The 16,020-nt window shown below is 39.1% G+C and overlaps 1 protein-coding gene and 1 long non-coding RNA gene across 2 annotated transcripts in view; one reads left to right on the forward strand and one right to left on the reverse strand.

Annotated features, from left to right (window-relative positions):
- Positions 1-5,250: 5,250 nt before the first annotated feature.
- The window catches only part of SYNPR (synaptoporin), a 378,090-nt gene continuing 367,320 nt past the window's right edge, over positions 5,251-16,020 (reverse strand). The window contains exon 10 of the mRNA XM_070455754.1: positions 5,251-5,342. The gene's annotated coding sequence lies outside the window, so the exon portion shown is untranslated. The remainder of the gene's footprint in view (positions 5,343-16,020) is intronic.
- On the forward strand, positions 9,078-14,068 carry LOC110133259 (uncharacterized). The gene is made up of 3 exons (XR_002312731.2): positions 9,078-9,382; positions 9,926-10,057; positions 13,764-14,068. It is a non-coding gene; the product is annotated as an uncharacterized lncRNA (long non-coding RNA).

Raw genomic sequence — 16,020 nt, forward strand, 5'->3', positions numbered from 1 at the left:
TCTCACTGTGACTTCACATGGCAGAATAGGCAAGAGGGGCTCTCTGGGGTGTCTTTTTAAGAACGTTAATCCCATCATGAGGGTTCCACTCTTATGACCTCTCCATCCTAGTACCATCACAGTGGGAGAATAGTTTTAGTATATAAATTTTGGAGGAACATAAATATTCAGTTCATAGCATTTAGTAATGCCAAACACCTCTTATTTGGAAAGAGCCAGCTATTGGGTCACATGTAGTCCACGCATATGAGTAACAGGATTTTCTTTGGGGAGATTACCTGTATCATTATTTTACCTGATACAGGTAGAGCCATTTTTAATGCAAACGGTGGGACAGTGCCAGATTCCACAGCGCATTCCCTTTGTGAGGCCCTTGACATTTGTGGATTTAAGAGTCCTGGTGTTGCTAATTGTAAAACACCCTCAGGCACAGATTTAAATTGTGTGCTGTGCAGTCAGAGTGCCTAGCTGGTGAAATCAGCTTAGCCAATCACCAGACACCTGCTTCTCTGCTAATTGTTGTACAAATGAGAACATACATTAAGTGGCTCAATGGGTCATTTATGTGTTCAACAACATATTATCATATTTAAGAGTGAATTTGTAGCTATAGCGGTAGTTGTGAAAATAAGGTTGCACAAGTTTTCAGATAAGTCTATTATTAATGACCACTGTCTATTTTATATGGAAAGTATGGTAATAAGTGATCTAGGAGGTGGGTTGGCATCTAAGATGTCCAAAAAGAAGGGAGTGTTTGGGTGGAGAACACAGGGTTACTAGTAGAATGTCAATGCTTGCTACGGGAGAGCCTGCAATATGGACAGTGCTTGCGTTTCATGTTTCATCTCTTGTGCCATCTCTAAGCAATTGGTGGTAGTCGCCTGGGTCATTGAATTGAGAAGGATTCTGAGGTTGCCTCTGGAAGCAGTGCAAAGAGTACTGTGTTATGGAATTAAGCAGGTGGCATCATGGCAGCATCCACATGTTTTGCAACGAAAAGAAATTTATTGCTGAACTTTCAGCAACAGGTCTAGAGCTCCTTAAATCCCTCTTGACTCCCTGATGTAAGAGCTTTAATAGGATTCAGTTTACAAACGTCATTTGTAGACTTAAGTGATCCAACTATGTGGATAAACGATCTGTACAGGACAGGGACACAGCATGACAGTATGCCCAGAAGTTTTCTTAGGTCTTCTCTGCTCCCCACTGATGGAGTTTCATTGGTTCATGCAAAAGCCTGTAACGTAGCCCAACAAACCTTTTAGGAAAAATGCTTTTTCTTGTAGTTACTCATCCTGATGGCCTCACAAATCAAAATAGAATCTGCCCTTTTCACCAGAGCTGAGCCTTTTTCCAAGAAGAAGAGAAAAAAAAAATCTCTCATGGTAATAAATCCACATCTTCTCTTGTCCCCACACCCCAGTATATTCCCAGCAGCTGCTCATAAAGAATGCTTGTAACACCCCACATGTGGTTCAGTCTATTTTTATAGGCCAATCAATTAGCACAATTTTGAGTCTTTATGGGTGCAATAAAAATCATAGTATGGCAAAGCTATAAGTGGCATCTGTTCTTATGGCACATAAATGGAGTTTATTGAGGGAAATATAGAGGCTTTCACATAAATCACCTGTCTCCACGCAAAAGTGTTTCTTACTTTTTCTTGGTGGTCATACATACCTTCGAGATGCTGAGAAAGCTATAGACCCTATACCTAGGAAAACACACATAATATATACCAAAATAAAAGGAATGAAACAGATTCTCTGAAATCAAGATTCTATGGGTCCCAGATTAAATGTTCTTGTTTGAAAATGCATGGCATAGACTTTCAAGAGAGACAAGATACAAGCATTCTTCAGAGCATAGTTTCTACAAGATGATCAACTAGAAAATACTCCATGGTCAAGAACATTTGGGAAGTGCCAACTACAAATGGGCACTTGTCATTGGCAGCTGCCATCTACCTCTGTAAGGGTTAAAGCTGATTTTCAACACGCCCTGAAAGGAGTTCAGGGTGGAGAACAGAAATGAGGCACTCTGTGCTCAGGGAAAAACTGGCAGGACAGTCTTCAGATAGACATTTTCAGGAGCTGATTTTATGAACCCAATTCCTGTATTTCCTCATATCTAGAAAAACATTAAAATTCTTCATGGTGACAACCACTCCTTGGGACTAGCAAAGCTTCACAGGACTAGCAGAAACCTTCTGGGGGAAAAAAAAAAAAAGCTTGATTGCATGTACTCCCCCTTCACCAAAATCACATTTATACTGACCTTGCCCCTGCCTCTTTGGAGCAGTCTCTCAGAGCTATCTGAGGGGCTCTTCCTAGGCTGTAGTCCTCATTCTGCCCCAAATAAAACTTACTGCACAACTTTCATGTTGTACACTTTTTTTTTTTTAAGTCTACAGAAGCAATGCACAGATGGAGATTCAAAATACAGAATGACATATCAGAAATCCTAAGAAGTTTTGCCATAAGGCAACCTTTTAATATTTGTTTAACTTGGCATTTTACATTTGATATATTAGCATGTGAGAAGAGGCATTTTTGGAGATGTTGGCAGACTCAAGTCGATCCAATACTTGCTCAGTGACTTACTAGGGTTTGTGACCTTTGGCAAAGAACATGACTCTGTGAACCTCAGTTTTCTCTTCTGTAAAATGGAGACAGTAACACTATTGCTGAGTCAGCACCTTGCACAGTACAGGTTAATTATTACTTTATTTTTAATGCTAAAAATCTCCTGGTTTCAAATTTGCTTGCTTTTGTATTTGAATATTTTTCTTTTTTTTTGACAACTTTCTGATGGGTTAGTTTGAGCTTGGTCTGAAAAATAGAATTCCTTTTCTATAACCTGTGATATACAAACATCTGCCTGAGAGGAATAAAATTAAATAACTACATTTCACTAACCTCTTATGGGAAAAAATCTTGGGCATGATCTCGTTTTTATACACTACAAACTAGAAAATTGAAACTGATGAAGAATCTGGGCCTCTGAGAAGTTAAGCTAGTTAAAGGCCACTCAGCATATAACCAATCCTCGAACATGGATTTTCTGGGTCTTTTTCCATTTCACCTCCTAGGATATATTAAATGCGGAGTGTAGAAAGTCATAAGCTGGGTTGAAAGTAACACCCAAATAAACACTAATGGAAGAAATCATACACATGAAAGATATAATAAACTCTCTTGAATAAAATGTATATTAAACATTCATATATTATATATAATACGTATATATCTATCATTATCATATAAAATAAAATATGGAATGCACCACATTATATATCTTTAACTAATTGCTTTGGTTAGCCTAGAACTCATTTATGTTCCTTAAGAATGCAGAGTCTGGAAACAGGAATCAACTGGGAGCATGGAACATCCCCCCATAATTTCAAATCTTCCCCTAAGACTGTTCCTGGGGGCACATTTGACTGGTGTCTAGAATAAAGCCACCACCACTGCAAAGCATTTATTTACTGTTTAATTTTTCAGTAACAGTGATGATCACTGTAGAAACTGCTCCTGCCAATGATTTCAGCCCTGTATTCAAAGCTGTGCACTACTAATTTCCATTCCAGAAACTTTAGGAGGTAAGAGGTCCTTGTATTTATGTGAGTATATATTCACAGATACACTTAACAGCACTTAACATTACATTTAACATTCTATTCTTTTTTCCCTCAGAGAGCTGGTTGTTAAACATCTGCCAGCATATCATTGGGTGCAACCCATACTATTTCAAACCAGTTTATTTCCTTGGCAGGCAAATACATTCATTAGACAGTTGTTTTGAGGCAAGACTAGGAAATAAAAATCCCACATATTTGGATTTCAGTTCTTTGTGTCATCATGGAGTTTTGGACAAGTCCTTAACCTCTCTGTAAAATAAATGCACACTTATTTATATTCTAGTTCTGGAAATATAACATATTTGCATCTTATAATATATGACCAGACAATTTCAGAAGAAAATGCATATAAAATTATCACAGGGTTGATCCTGGTTTCCCCACCATGGACTTTTGTTCTTTTTTCAGAAGTACTGAAATATTGATTTCTCCCATTACCATAATTCCTTTCCTCCATTTGCATTCTCCCCATTCTGTGGTGGCCTTCTAGCTCTAGGGAGGTCTAGAGTTAATGGAACATTATGATGTGTCTTTATGCAGAAACTAAATAGTTGATAGTCCTCTAATTATCTCTTAGCTTATAAATTGTGAATCTGGACCAGAGGGTCTGAACATTGGCTTGGAGGGTCCCTGAGGAAAAAGATCCATAGCCTTCATGAGACCATCAAACAGATTCCATAATCCTCCAAAGTTAATGACAATCAATCTAGATTTTAAAGTAGAGACTTGCATTTTTAAAAAAATAGACTGTAGTTTAGTGCAGTTTAGGTTGACAGCAAAATTAAGCAGAAGGTAAAGAGATTTCGCATAAACCCTCCGCCCCCATACAGGCATAGACTCCTTCACCATCAGTATCCCCCACCAGAATGGTACACTTACTACAGTTGAACCTGCATTGACACATCATTATCACCCAAAGTCCAGAGTGTACACTAAAGATCACTGTTGGCACTGTACATTCCATGGGTTTGAACAAACATATCATGACATGGATCCACCATTATGGTATCACACAGAATAGTTTCTCTGCCCCAATAGTCTTATGCACCAGTCATTCTTCCCTTTCCCCTAAACCCTGAAAACCTCTGCTCTTTTTTATCATTCTCTATAGTTTTGCCTTTTAAGACTGCCATTTAAAAATACAGTTGCTTCTCTGCTCAGTGTTATGTGGTAGCCTGGATGGGAGCAGAGTTTGGGGGAGAATGGACACATGTATATGTATGACTGAGTCCCTTCTCTGTTAGTCTGAAACTATCACAACATTGTTAACAGGCTATAAAGTGAAAGTGAAGTCGCTCAGTCGTGTCGGACTCTTTGCAACCCCATGGACTGTAGCTTACCAGGCTCCTCTGTCCTTGGAATTCTCCAGGTAAGAGTACTGGAGTGGGTTGCCATTTCCTTCTCCAATGGGCTATACCCCAATACAGAATAAAAAATTCAGAAGAAAAAAAAATACAGTTGCTTTATGGGAATCAAATGTTTTATGTCAGTTTCTCTTCCAACTATCCGAAGTTTTTCTGAAATGTATATTTGGAAGGTAAAACTTTCTAAACATATTGAACACTTCTACGTTTTCTTAAGGAAAATTTCATACCTTAATGATGGCGGAAGAGAAGGATTTAGGTTTTTCAATTACAGCATCACTGATTTGGGAGGGCTGGAAAAATTCAACCTCTTCGTTTTACTATGAGAAAAATTGGGGCTGGAGAGAGAATTGGGTCACACAGTTAGTAAGTGGCAAGGTGATAGTTGAACGCAGACTTCCAAATTCCTGGTCCAGTTCTCCGTTTAGTATTCCAGGCTGCTTTTGGGTATGGATTTTGATGACTGAGGTCTCCAGAAGTCTGAAAACAAGTGCTGAGAGTTCATACAAAAAGATAAATGAGTCATTCCTATATGTCCTATTCTCCAAGTAGCTGGCTTCTGACCTGCTCCACTAGAGAGAAGACTTCTAGGTCTTCATAAGAAAGCAATGTGATGTAACAGAAATACTATGATGGTCAGAGTCAAACAGAACTGGATTCAAATTCTGCATCAGCCACTGTCAGGTAAATGACTTTAGGCTAGTCCCATAACTTTCAAGTGTGTTTGAGTTCTCACTGGTAGAATGGAGATGGTAATAATTACATCATGGAGTCGAGATGATGATAAACTGATCATTGTAGGTATGTAAACTACATACTCCTTAACAGTAGCCATGACAGCATTGCCAATAATAATAATGATAAAAACAACCACTGAAATTTATTGAGTGCCTACAGTGTGCTAGAACCTTTTCCTTGCTTTTTAAAATTGACCCTTGATCTTCCCTACCACGGTAAATAAAATTAGGAGAGGGTTAGCGTCTTGAGGCGATACCCATTAGAGGAGACAAAAATCTTCAGAACTCAGTGGTAGTTTGCTTTAAAGGAGGAAATTGGAAAGTTAATACTACTCTGAAAACCAACTCATCTCAGAATATCAAACATTTAGCCTGTAGACCTTGAGGATTTTAAAAATCTATTACTGTGCAGGTCTTTTTTCATGCTGTGTTGATTAGCATAGAGGGTTTGAGTGTTCCTTGAGGCCTACATGAAGTTTTCCAGCTTAAAAAAATTATGAGAGTCTATCATCTTTAAAGTAAAAAAAAAATTCTCATATGTAATGAATACCTGAATCTCTCATTAACAAAAAGATTCTGGAAAGAGGGAGGCATAGGCAAAAAAAAAAAAAAAAAAAAATCCTTTATCAGAACTATCAGAAATGACTGAGTAGAAAACATATGAAAATTAAATCACTCTCGGTTGCAAGTCATGAAGAAAAACATATTTGATTTCTAGTAGTTTTTTGATGAGGAAGTTTGGCAGAGTTACAGTTTCATAATTTCTCTATTTTAAACTTAGCTAAAGTTAAACTTAGCTAAAGATGCTCAAGATAGCTTTTAGTTTTACTGAAAAGTTAATTTTTCACCTATAGAAGAATAAGCTCCCCATTATACTTTGCCAGGTGTTAAATGTGAAAATGGCACCCTCTTTGCCCAGCAATGTAAGCTGGAGATGGCAAGGTCATCTGTAACCTATTTTACTTGGTCATCTATCAGTTACAACACCCTTCTCTAATAGTGATGCTTTCACTCAGCAATACGTGAACCGTGAACTTTCAGATGTTCAAGCTGGTTTTAGAAAAGGCAGAGGAACCAGAGATCAAATTGCTAACATCCACTGGATCATTGAAAAAGCAAGAGAGTTCCAGAAAAGCATCTATTTCTGCTTTATTGACTATGCCAAAGCCTTTGACTGTGTAGATCACAATAAACTGGAAAATTCTGAAAGAGATGGGAATACCAGACCACCTGACCTGCCTCTTGAGAAACCTGTATGTAGGTCAGGGAGCAACAGTTAGAACTGAACATGGAACAACAGACTGGGGCCAAATAGGAAGAGGAGTACGTCAAGGCTGTATATTGTCACCCTGCTTATTTAACTTATATGCAGAGTACATCATGAGAAACGCTGGGCTGGAAGAAGCACAAGCTGGAATCAAGATTGCCAGGAGAAATATCAATAACCTCAGATATGCTGATGACACCACCCTTATGGCAGAAATTGAAGAAGAACTAAACAACCTCTTGATGAAAGTGAAAAAGGAGAGTGAAAAAGGTGACTAAAAGCTCAAAATTCAGAAAACTAAGATCATGACATCCGGTCACATCACTTCATGGCAAATAGATGGGGAAACAGTGGAAACAGTGGCTGACTTTATTTTTCTGGGCTCCAAAATCACTGCAGATGGTGACTGCAGCCATGAAATTAAAAGATGCTTACTCCTTGGAAGGGAAGTTATGACCAAATTAGACAGCATATTAAAAAGCAGAGACATTATTTTGTCAACAAAGGTCTGTCTAGTCAAGGCTATGGTTTTTCCAGTAGTCATGTATGGATGTGAGAGTTGGACTGTAAAGAAAGCTGAGCGCCGAAGAATTGATGCTTTTGAATGGTGGTGTTGGAGAAGACTCTTGAGAGTCTCTTGGACTGCAAGGAGATCCAACCAGTCCATCTTAAAGGAAATCAATCCTGAATATTCATTGGAAGGACTGATGTTGAAGCTGAAACTCCAATACTTTGGCCACTTGATGCGAAGAACTGACTCATTGGAAAAGACCCTGATGCTGGGAAAGATTGAAGGCGGGAGGAGAAGGGGACGACAGAGGGTGAGATGGTTGGATGGCATCACAGACTCAGTGGACATGAGTTTGAGTAAACTCTGGGAGTTGGTGATGGGAGGGAGGCCTGGCATGCTGCAGTGTATGGGGTCGCAAAGAGTTGGACACAACTGAGCAACTGATCTGAACTGAATGGAACATTTATTTAGCCCACGAGTCTGAGGATTGACTGGGCTGTCCCTATGGTTGTGGCTGAGCTTGCTCAAAATTGAGGGAATTTGTTGGCTTTTTGCTGATCTATTTTGGTTCAGTAGGAGTGACTGGCTGATCTGGCTCCTCTCTCCTCCTCAGACAGGCTAATCTGAGCACTTCTCAGGGCAGAGGAAGAGATGCAGGAGTAAGGCAAGCCTGGGTAAAAAGTGGTTTTCAAACTTGGTGGTGGCCGGTTTGCTTCTGTCCCACCAGCCGAAATAAGCCACGTGGGAGGGCACTATAAGGTTATACAGTAGAACAGCATGAACTTGAGAATAGTAAATAATTTGAACATATTAATGCAATCCACCTATCACACCCATTTTTCTTCTAAAAGATTATTTGGGAGAACTACACACTGGACTTATAATGAATAATTTTTTAAATGTATAGATTTGGCAAGTACAGATTTGAATCCTGGCTCTATCTTTAGTAGCTCTGTCACCTTGGGCAAGTTAGTACAGTTGGGCTGTGGTTTTCTTATCTATAACGTTTGGACAGTGACAGTACATACATCATAAGACTGTTGAGATGTAATGAGATAATGTGTATAAATAATACCTAATTCTTATGTAACATTTACTATATGTCAGACTCTTTTCTATGTGTCTTATGTATTTTAACTTATTTAATCCTCACAACAATTCCATGTGGTAGATATTATTATTATTATTGCTAGTTTGCACATAAAGAATGTGAGGCCCACGGGGTTCCAGAACTTTCTAACGAGTTATAGCTGGTGAGAGTCAGAGCTGAGATTCGGAACCTAGGCAGTCTGGTTTCAGAGTCTGTACTGGGAACCATTATCTGATGCTAATCTTAGTACAATGTCCGTTAGAAAATAAACGCAATGTTTCAAACTATTATCTTTATAAAGTTATTGTTAACTGATATCATTTGACTCATGCCATGTGGCTTAAGTGGACCATCTATAAATCCACTTTCTGACATGTAGAGTTCTGCTTTTCAAGCACATTGCATTGTCCAAAAAGATTCAGGTGGACCCCTTGAGAAATCTATGATACTATCTGGAAGACAAAGACATTAAGCTTTTTAAAATGGTGCAGCTGTATGACAAGAATGAATCTTAATATACATATTATTGGCAGCTTTCTACAAAGTTGTAAGAGTGACCGCCATTGATGCCACCCACCAAACTGTGTGACGTAAAAGATAACCAGTGCTGACGTCCAGGTTATACAAAGAGTCTGGATTTACCCACTCTCTGGAAGGATTGAGCTCACCACACAGCCAGGCTACAAGATTGTGAAGCAATATAACCTCACTGATACCTCACCATGGAAGGTGTGGACTGTGACAAATATCATCCTTGCACAGCGACAGCCCTGGTAAGAAGAAAGCCCCAGGTTTTTCTCTTTTCTTTTCAACAGTTAAAAAAATTTATTTTTAGCTGTGCCATATACAAAGCATGTGATATCTTAGTTCCCTGACCAGGGATCAAATCTGGGCCCCTGAAGTGGAAGTAAAGAATCAATGGCAGTCCATAGACAGTCCCATGTTTTGATGTAATAGAGATGGATGTGTTAGCTTTTAACTTATTACAATTGAAACTGTCAAATAATAACAATAATACTCATGAGATTAAAGAATTATAATAATAGCCAGAATGTCTCTAACACTTGTGCCAGATCCTGTTGTGGGTAATTTCATATCTTGATGTAGTTAATATTCACCTTTAGTCTTCAAAGTAGACAATACTATCATCGTTTCTACTCTATAGATGAGGAAACTCGGGCACAAAGTTTGGGAAACATATGTGAAGTGACGCAGGGCTTCTAGAACTGGACTTACACTCACGCCGCCTCTCATTAAGAGATGATGTTGACAACATAGGTAATTACCCATAATGTGTTTTTTCCACATCATAACAGGAGGAAGTGTGGAGCTCTAAATTATTGTCACAACATCAAAGGACTCTTGAAAGACCTTCAGAGTGGATACTGCTGTATTGATGATGCGGAATGTGTTTTTAATGACTGAGGTTTTGTCATCAGAGAAGAGAGGTAGGTAGGACTGAAGAATTTTTAGGTCCTCATTTGGCCTGATGAGTCAGGGTCTACTTCCTCTTCCTGTACAGAGCCCCCTGGCTTGCTGCTTGGGCAGTAATTAGACTTCCTGAGTGTGTCACTGTGAGGAAAACACCAGGTCCACGGACATCAACAGTCAGAATGACTTTCACAGGGACTGAATTCCAGTCATGTGGGCATGATTAAGTGGTTTGATTGTCTCAGGTAGGTACCTATGAGAGTGATCTTTAGACCTAGGTACCTGTGGTAGTTTTTCCTGTAGAAATTTATGAGCTCCTCAAATTGTATAGGATGCCATTCACTTGCAACTATCATCTACCTATTACAAATGCCAAGAGGTGAAAGCAGATAATTAAGAAAACAACTTCAAGTGACTCTGATCTTACAAACAGGGTTTCTAATTTAACTAAAGCAGGAACTTCTTCATTTCCTCTTTTAACTAATATCTACTGGATGTTTTCTCTGTGCACAACTTCCTGGGTTGCAAAGACATGTGCGACAATATATGGCTTCGGGAAGCTTAAAGTTTTAACATGGGTGAGGTTAAATAGTATATAGCAGGTATATTGATGACATAGATAAATGTGACTTTTGAGTTCTGAAAAGGAAGATGGTTCTTTAGATCCCAAATTATAGGAATCTGTCATCATCGTTGTCACCATCATCATCACCCACCCTTTATTGAGAACCTACCTAGGAGATGCAGTGGTAAAGAATCTGCCTGCTAATGCAGGAGATGCAAAAGTTGTGGGTTGGATACCTGGGTCAGGAAGATCCCTTGGAGGAGGAAATAGCAATCTGCTCCAGTATACTTGCCTGGGAAATTCTAAAGGCAAAAGGAACCTGGCAGGCTACAGTCCATGGGGTCACAAAGAGTCGGACACAACTGAGCATGCAAGCACAATAAAAGGCAAGACTATGAGATCTTGTTTAGCCTCAATCCCAACCATGAGGTAGCTACTGATACTACTTTTTATGGGCAGAAGAATTTCATTTATCAGGTTTAGAGGTTAAGTAACTTATCCAAATTTATTCAGCTAGAAAGAGGTAGAAGGATTAATTCTGGGCACTTAACCACTACTGTGTACCTTAAATTATCTCTCTGATCCATCAGCAAATCCTGTTGTCTCTTTCAAAACATATCCTGAATGCTCTCTGGTTGTGCCACCATTGTCCCTTTCCTGGTCTACGGCAGCAGCCTCATAACTGGACTCTCCACTTCCACTTGTGCTCTTTACAATCTACTCTTCACAGAGGAGCCAGAATGATTCTTCCAAAAGGCGGTTTACGCTCTTCCTCAAAACTCTCCAATGGTTTCCCATCACACTTGGCAAAAGCTCCAAGTTTGCTTCCGAGGTCTGCTGTGCCCTGTGGGATCTGGACCCCAGGTCTTTGTGTTCAGCTCCTCTAGGTCTTTCCCTCTTACTTCAATCCACTCATGTGAATTTCTTGCAGTGTCTTCAACACACCCGAAATGTTTATACCTCAGAGACTTTGCCTCAGGCTGGAATGCTTGTCTTCCAACCACATGACTCACATTCTTACCTTAATCCTATTTTTGCTCCAAAGTAGCTTGCTCACAATGCAGGGCTCATGGGTTCAATCTCTGGTCCACATGCCTTAGAGCAGCTAAGCCAGTACTGAAGCCCTTGTGCCTGAAGCCTGTGCTCTGCCACAGGAGAAGCCACGGCAGCGAGAAGCCCATGCACTGCAATGCAGAGTGGCCCCTGATCGCCACAACCAGGGAAAAGCTGGTGTGCAGCAGCAAAGACCTGGTGCAACCAATAATAAATAAATAAGTAAATAAAAATTAAAAAAAAAAGACCAGATCGCCCTCCCCCTAAAGAAAGAAATAGTAAATTAATTCTACAAGCAGCAACATGGAAAAAGCAAGAAAATATGGCATTGAGTGAGAAAAGTGGGAAACAGGAAAGATCTATAGCACAATCAAAGTCATGTAACCAAACACTAACATGCTGCAAGAATACATCCTTGCTTAAGGACATGTATCCAAAATAGGGGAGGAGGAAGAAAACAGAGGGTTCACAGAAAGCCTTTCTTTCATGACTTTCTTCTATTAAAATAGTTCCATCAACTATTCGCTATCTCCTTTTTTTTTAATAAGAAGTCAATTAAATAAATCAGTTTCATGCTTAGGAGTATACTTTTCTCTAAAACTGAAACATTTTCTTTTTTCGCAGATGCTATAAGCACTGAATAGACATATACAAGTGAAGGAAATTGTTATAGATATAAAATCAACACCATTTTGGTTTGCAGTGATACAACCTGGGTTGGTACTCTGTTGTCTTAGGGAATCATGTACATCAATGCATGTCAGACAAGTTTGAAACATTTTGAAAAGATATAAGGAGTATAAATAAAACTACTGTGATGGGTGCCGAAAGGAATTCCTCAGGAAAATCTCAAATAGACAGGACATTAATGAAAATGTTGTAATAAAGCAGTGGACTGGGCTTATTCTCTTATCTCCTTAACTGCAGAGCACCAATTTCCATATGACAGTGCCTACTACACAGTTGTGTTGACTTGTTTATTGCTTTACCTCCTCCTTTAGAATATCGACTGCGATAGAGAGGGACTTTTTATCTTCTGTGTTTAGACCAGCGCTTAGCACATAGTGTTAAATAAATATCCACTGGATGGATGAATTTATCCTCCCAACAATCCTAGGAGTGGAGGAATGGAGCTCTCCCTTTTGCAGATGAGCAAAATGACATTTAGTCCCTTGTATCAAACAAAAGATCTGCCAATCGGAAGGCCCAAGGTTTTTATAAAGAGTTCTGATTCCAAGTTCTGTGCTGTTTGCATTATAACACAGCAATCTTCCTCAAATCATATTAAATAGAACACACAGCTTTATTCAACCTATAGAAGTAGCATTAAAAATGAATTGTTCCCCAGGAATTTAGCTGTGCTGTTAAAACATTTCATAAAACATTTTTAAAAGGTAGTGCTTGCAAATAGGAGAACCCTAGAGAATCTTCTGTGAGTGTTGCTGAGAAAGTTATTACTCATCTAAGAGGTGGGCAGATAACCTTTCTAGGCTGACTGGCATTTGATCACTGACATTTTAAAATCCTTGATATTTTGATCTTTTCCCATGTAAATCACAGTTTCCCAGTTCATGGTATCTTAATTAAGAAAAAGGTTGATAACGGCCCCTAATTAAGGTCAGAGCATATTTTGAAGTAATCATATTGTTACTAAAAAATTTATTGTGCCTGAGTGAATGGTGTAGAGGAGGCCTCTAAGTTGAGAAGGAGGAAGCTTCTCCTTCTTTTAGGCTATGTTTGCCATTAAGCATAGATAGTTAAAAGATTCAAGGGATTGCAACTTTTAGAGGCATCATTCTCCAGCTCTCCTTTTCTTACCGTTTATGTAACTCATGAGCTTTCCACGAGTTCTTCCAACAAGCCCAGAACTCTCCCTAATGGACACACTGAATGTCACAGTTGACCCAGGAATAATAAGGTGACTGACTAGCTGATTGGCAGCCAGAACCCACATCTGCAGGAACATTTCTTCAAATTCCAAATCCTAGACTCTTTATTTAATAATTCTAAATGATCTGTCTCTAGCCAGATGCTTCTTGCTGATTCTGTGTATAAATAGTCACATGACGTGGATGTGACGCTTCTTCCTCCCTCACTGCTGACAGGTCACGGTTGACATCTTAGACAAGAGTGATGAAGCTCCTCTCTGGACACCTTCTGTATGCCAGGCAGTCATTTTTGACAATGTTGTTGCTGGGACAAACGTCAACGGTTTCCAACTAAACTGTCATGACAGAGATTCACAGGATTTTGAAATGTGCTTTGAGACGGTTTCTGGTGAATCATTTTATTCTTTCTTGTAATCGTAAGCATGTGTCGAATTGATAAAACCTCTCTGACATAAATAACATAATCTTAGAAATAACTCTGTTTACAAAGATTAAACTATTTCCTATCTATGCTGCTAGGTGTGTCCTCAAGGAATCTTTTTCACTTCCATATGTTCTGTCTAATTCCTCCTATGGTAGAACAATCTATGACTTCAGTGATACTTGATAATGAAGGAACTTTGGATCAGCAAGATGAAGTTACAAGTAACTAGGTCTGCTGTTCATGGTATTGGCTGAAAATAGCAGCCATTTCCCCTGTGATGCTAATACTAGGATAGATGTTTTCTACTGTATTATTATTGGATTTTCACAGATCCGTGTCAACTTCAGTCATATCTTGGGACATACGGAAGAAATTTATTGAAGATCATATATGTGCCAGGAGGAGGGTACACAGTATTGTACAAGACAGATGTGGACCTTGTATTCATGGAATTCACAGTTCATTAAACTAGCAGTAACATCAACAGTTATAAAACCGTAAAGCATGGCAAGTTTTATTAAGGAAAACTACTGGGTATCATGAGAGGGAAAAAGAAGAAGTACTTAAAGCAGGGTCAGACCTTTTGTCATGCAATTGAAAGAATGGGACCATGGCCATGGGTTCACGTTCCCAAATAACTGTACAGGCTGGTCCAGTGTCTGCTTGTCTCGCTAGTGTGCATCTTCTTAACAACAGGGTCTCCAGGGCCACTGAAATGTGACTTAAAATTTAGCAGGATATTTGTGGTCTGACTGGCCTATTTGATGTTGATCCATACTACCCTGAAAGTGGGAATAAAATTCTCTGAGTAGGAGATGAAGGAAGGGAACACATTTAGGCAGAATAATTTGATAATAGTGTGAAGCTTGCTGACCACATATGGGGATCACACTCAGGATCTTAACCTTTAGAACAAATTTTTTTCCAGCCAACTGAATTTTCTGCTTACTTGATTTCCATTTTACTGTAAGCCTTATATATGTATAAGGAATCAGAAAATAATAAAATTTATATTTACTTACATTTATCATGTTTAAAAAGCTGTGTAAGGTAGCTTGAGAAAACCTTTCAATGTACCTTAAAATACTTTTAATTTTTGATTTCTTCCTTTTAAAGGAAATGTGAACAATCATTTTGGATTTGACCCAACTCGGGGTTCAAATACTCTGAAATTAATTGTGAAGAATCCTTTTAACTTTGAATCTGGAGCTAAACTGCAGCGGCAGTACCATCTTGTAGCGCACATAATTGATGACAACCTGAAATAACGGCAAAGCCACCAAGCCCAAGACAGGCACCGCTGTTACAGATATTTATGTGACAAGGGCCAATATGCCACCTCCTCCAACCACCGGCTCTGAAGTAAGGAGTTATGGAATTTAATTTGGCTTTGTGCGTGGGAAATGTCCTATTGCAAATTCCACTTTCATCTAAAAAGGCTAAAAGGCTACTCAAGCAGTACCTTTATCCTTAGGCCTTTTCACCTGGGCACCACCCCATCCAGCCACCAGGCCACATTTTAGAATGTGCATATCTGAGAATCCACTGTATAGGGGAGAGAGAATTTGTTTCATTACTGGGGAAGCATAAGGATGCAACTGATTGCATCTAAATGATCCGAGAGTCCTGCCTACCAGAAAGACCCACTTGTCAATGAATTCTCTCAGTTAAACACCTCTCAAACTGGGCACTTTCAAACATTATTCTCTAGGGCCATGTCTTTTACAGTAACAGACACCAATCCTGTGCCAGGCACTGTGCCCCAGGGCTTACATTCTTTGTTTCATCTAATCTTCAATCTAATTCCATGAAGTTGAGCAGACCCTTCAGTAGTTTGTTGTTTCAAAAAATAGATATAGAAAGCCTCTGCAGAACTCCAGAATGATTTCTGAGTCACCCAAGGATAATGTCTGTTCAGAAGACTTTATGGTTAGTATATTTTACTGTCTTCTAGCCTTTGAAATAGAGGCATTTTTTAAAAAAACATGGATGATAAATCTTTCCACCAGGATATTTGATTTTCAAGAAAACACGTTCTCTCACGCTGCA

This window comes from Odocoileus virginianus, chromosome 26 (genome assembly GCF_023699985.2).
Source record: "Odocoileus virginianus isolate 20LAN1187 ecotype Illinois chromosome 26, Ovbor_1.2, whole genome shotgun sequence".
NCBI lineage: Eukaryota > Metazoa > Chordata > Mammalia > Artiodactyla > Cervidae > Odocoileus > Odocoileus virginianus.